This window comes from Dipodomys merriami, unplaced genomic scaffold, assembly GCF_024711535.1.
Source record: "Dipodomys merriami isolate MVZ:Mamm:240054 unplaced genomic scaffold, mDipMer1.0.p SCAF_43, whole genome shotgun sequence".
Lineage (NCBI taxonomy): Eukaryota > Metazoa > Chordata > Mammalia > Rodentia > Heteromyidae > Dipodomys > Dipodomys merriami.
In genome coordinates, this window is record NW_027205937.1 from 11,360,572 (window position 1) to 11,365,605 (window position 5,034).

General features: G+C 33.3%; 1 pseudogene; it reads right to left on the reverse strand.

Moving 5' to 3' along the window:
• Nucleotides 1-1,655: 1,655 nt before the first annotated feature.
• Nucleotides 1,656-1,752, reverse strand: LOC138807754 (U6 spliceosomal RNA; annotated as a pseudogene).
• Between the last annotated feature and the right edge of the window lie 3,282 nt (nucleotides 1,753-5,034).

The window sequence follows — 5,034 nt, forward strand, 5'->3', positions numbered from 1 at the left end:
GAATAATTTCGAATAGTAAAATTGGAAAAAGAGAAAATAAATCATGGTGAATAAACAGTTGCAGAAAAATCATTGGATATTTCTGACCAGTTCAACCAATGTGAACTATTAGGAAAATACATGGACACCTCATTCCCACTGGCACTCAAAGTTTCTGGTTAGGCAATTCTTAGGAATATGAAGAACAAGATGAAAAAATAAGGAATGATATCAATTGCAAGAAAAAAATGGAGAAGGATCCAAGCAAATTTCTTCATTGGGCTGCCAAAAATATTCGGCTTACTACAGTGCGGAGACTTCTTTCCCAAAAGGCCACTCATGTGAATAGTAGGGATGACGATGAGTATACCCCTCTTCATCGAGAAGCGTACAGTGGACAATTAGACATTGTCAGTGAGTTGGTGTCTCAAGCGGTACATGCAATAATGTAGATGACTGGACACCCCTGCACAGTGCATATACGTGGAATAATACCGGAGTGACTTCTTTATTACTTCATCATGATGCAAATACCAATGCCCAACTAAAGGCCTCTTGTCCCCCTTACATCTTGCTGCTGAGAATTGAGGTAGCAAAGATACGCTGGATCTCCATCTGTTGAACCATTATATAAAACCAGGCCTGGAGAACAACATAGAAAAAATTGCATTTGATATTGCCAAAAGGATAAGTATGTATCACTACTTCTATGAAGTTGTGGAAGGCTGTACAAATTGTTCACCTATGTCCTAATGGTCGGGTTAAGTTTCTTAAATTTCAAAAATGCAAGTCGATCTTTTGTGTCCCTACAAAATATTTTCACAATCCAAATAAGAGCATTATATTTTATTTTGGTCTGTCATGGGGCTTGAACTCTGGGCCTGGGAGCTATCTCAGTGCTCTTCAGCTCAAGGTGAGCGCTCTACTACTTGAGCCTCAGCTCCACTTCCAGTTTTCTAGTGGTTTATTGGAGATAAGAGTACCACAGACTTTCCTTCCCAGGCTGCCTTAGAACCATCATCCTCAGATCTCAGCCTCTTGTGTAGCTAGCATTATAGGCATAAGCCACATATGCCCGGCAACACCAATATTTTACTGTAAAAATTCATGGATTCCGCAGAATTCTTCCAAGTGAATTGCCTGCATTGGATGTCAAAATGTATTCAATAGTTTTTGTATACATGTATAATGATTTCTTCAGAGTTTGTGATTTTTTAATCAGAAACAATTTTAACTTACCTGTTGAAATGAGTAGTACAGAAACTAAAATATTTCTGGTGCTTGTCTGAAAAAGCATATTTTAAAATATACTATATTCTATGTTTGCATAATGTTCATAATTTACTTTATTTTCTCCTAGATATACTTTGAATTCTACATTATTTTATAATATTTAGGTTCATTAATGTGTCCTTTCTGATTGCATTCCATATAGAAACAGTTTGATTCCTTTTTTTCTAGGTCTTAATATTATTTTTCTTTGGGATAAAATGACAATGTTGTCTAATTTGAAAAGTTTTTTAAAGTTTATGCTATGTAAACGCCTTTCTGAGGTGAATATTTAATACACTGATGTCAAACTAAATTTAATTATATGAATTACGTGTATTGTTACAGTTGAAATTTTGTAATCAACTTTTTAATAACTGTTTTTCATTTCTTGCATCTGAAGAATGAAACATATGGAATACTTCTCAAATTTTCATATTATCCTTGTGCAAGTGCCATGTTAATCTCTGCATTGTAATTTGAGTATTCGTGCTGCTGAAGCATGTAGTATCCTCTAAATTTAAGTAGTTAATGATGCAATCTTTATACAAGCCTATATCTATGGGTGCCTACTTGTAACAAGGAAACTGTATTGTTCCGAACAATGCTATCGATCTTATTTCCCTAAAATTCTGTGAATAGTAGAAAAAATTATATTGATCAGTCAATTGCTCACATTTGCAAATTTTTTGTCAATGACTATCTTAAGTCTTTTTATTTGGAATTTGATCGTACTCTCAATTATTTATAGATAGGTCCAAGGTGATGGCTTTTTCAAGAACTTATTTATCCAACTGTGTTAGCTATGTGGACCTAATGGATTCAAAGTAAGCGTTGCTTAAGAGGTACTTCTAAACTTCTTCAGCTGATATTTTCCCAAATGAGGTGTTACTGTCACAAATGTCTACCTGAGCCTTTACCCTTCTTCCATGTGGGAACAGACCCACCAGAATATCTTACCCTGACAGCATAGATTGTCTTACTAGAGCAAAACTAATCTTGGTTACAAGGGATCATAGAGAGATGAACAGTTCAAACAGAACTGTTCAGACTAGAAGGTATTTTATCAAAATATAATTGTTTATTATACATTCCATTTCAAAAGTAGCTAAAGCCAAGAAGGTAAAAAAATTGTTCGTATGCATGATTACTTAATGTCCTGGCCTGCCTACCATCCAACCAGGCAGGAACTTAAACTACTGCCTTTTTATCACCAAATATTTTCATAGTTGCAGGAGAAGTTCATATGTTTCTCCTCGTTATTAGGCATTAAATTGATACTGTTTTAATCACAGTGTTTCCTCTTGCCTCCATGCTGTAAATCTACAAATGGTAAAGCTTTAGGTCTAACTCTATCAAACACTAAGGTAGAGATAATGGAATAATACTTTAAAACAGAGTTGCCTTTGATACAGTAACTACAACAAAACAATGCAAACCTGTGCCTTTTAATTATATTATATATAGTTATATATTTTATATTTATATGTGCTGATTTTATATTTCACAAAGTAAAACTTACTAGAATTAGTTGATAATTGGACAAATAAATTGATATTTATTTATTCCAATAAATAGAATTGGAATATAAATAATTAGGTTTAAAATATATATTAGAATATAAAAAGTATCAATGCAATGTCTTTAGTATTAACTTGTGATATATCCTAACTGTTCTTGGTCTTCTGAATCCACATGGTAAAAAAACAATGTTTTCCTCTAATCTATAATGCATTTTACTCTGCTGCTCTGTTTATTGTTTTAACTCTCTTGTCCCAAACTGTTTTTCTCCATATTTCGGGAGCATTCCTATTGATTATACCTAAATTTTGCTAAGATGTCTAAAAAAACATTATTCTTCTGCAGTCCCCATGGGTCCTAGGATCCCAGGTCCCAGTTACCTGCATCATCAGATAACAGGGGCAAGACTTCTCACCAAGGCCCATGCAACATGTCAGCACATAGTAATTGAAGACCAATCTCAATTTCTCATTTCCTATATTTCAGGGCCCCAATTCCTTGAAATGCTGGAATTAGCAGTAAGCAATTGTGGAATGCAAGGCAACTTGAAGAATGAAATAAGAAAATTTAAGAGAAAGTACTGTAATTAAAACATTCAACTTATAGATGACCAGCCCATATGAGTGAACAAGTTCACAATGTGTCATAAGATTATTTTTAATACCCCTCCCCTATGATTAATGAAAGATTTTATTCCAACATACGTGGCCCAAAAAATAGTTCCTTGAAGGATAGATCCATAATTGGTCTACCAAAGCCCAAAAAACTTGACTTAGAGGTCAAATGTAATTCAGAAAAATATTTGAAGCATTACGGAGTGCTTCAAAACACTGGGACTTCAGTACAACATGGTTCTGTGGTATAAAAATGTCACTCTCAAACCAATGATAATCTACATTTAATCTTCTGAAAGTGTATTCCTTTTCAAATAAACTTTTTAAAATAACATTCGTCAAAATGACGGTTTACAAGTTGATGATACTTAGTGACATTACAAGTTTTTTAAGTGTAGGGAGCAAGTTACAGTAGAGTTGAATTTTTTACACAGCACTAATGCCAAACACGTTCAACCATTCATTAAATTGTAGAAATAGTACCACCCACAATTTGTGTTTTTCAGTAAGGGCCTTCCAGAAATGTGTTAAATAGGTTAACCTCCTAAATTTCAAACCCAAACCTGAGCTAATAAATTTCATCATTTAATAAGGTACACTTTAAAAAGTCACAAATAGTTGCCTTATCATATGTTATTTTATGTTTTCCCTCTGTCTAACATAGTAAGAAATATGACTTTAAGTCTTGAATATGGGTATTCATCAGAGATATGACAAACATAATATCTGTCTTCTATTTTTATCATATTCCTCTTTTGGAATAAATTTTAATTTTCTTCTTTTTCCAAAACTTAGAGGCAGTAGAAAATATTATTCCATGTAAAATAAAAGAATCACACCATTGTACAAAGTCATTTATAAAAATTCGTAGTTAGGAATACATTCTAAGCCATTTTTTTAACTTTCTTTTTGACTAAAGATTAATCTTCCAAATGGATGAGAATAAAATCTTGTTTAGGTGCTTCACCTCTCCAGTCTCCAGCAAATTGTTGCTGCAGATGAATCAATTATGGAAATATAAGCTGACATCAGTTCAAGAATATGCAGGATTGAAAGTCCATAGAATGCATATAAACCATTCAAAGTATTAATAGACAGTTTAACACAATATCAGGAAGTTGAAACCAGAGAGGAATTATAGTAAAGACATAGAGTGAATGAAAAATGAACAAGGGGCAAGTACAGCTAGAATATTCAATGTAAACATATGATAAAGGAAGTGGTAAATTGGAAATAAATCTTGGAGAAAGGGTTGGTTGAGAATGATGGAAGGAGTGACTCAGATCTAGGAGCATTGGACAATTAGATGCACATATTTAATTGTAAAACAATTGCACAACCTTTTAAAATTCAGTTAAAAAATATAAGAAACAAAAAAACAGAAAAATCACAACCAAACAGCAATCTCCAGAGAGTATGAATATGACCTCTCAAAATTTTAATCAATTAATGAAGGGCAGTCTTGGGAAAAGCAAACAAAACTGTTCAAAGAGGGAAGTTTGGCATAGGGGAGAATTTTGAACAGAATTAAATAGAATGTCTAAGGTTATAAATCACCTAAATCTGCTGCAAATAGTATCTTTCTTCTACGAGTTTTCCGTCTGAACTGGATAATCCAGTCCTGAGACACACTTGGTAGCTTGTGAGGTTA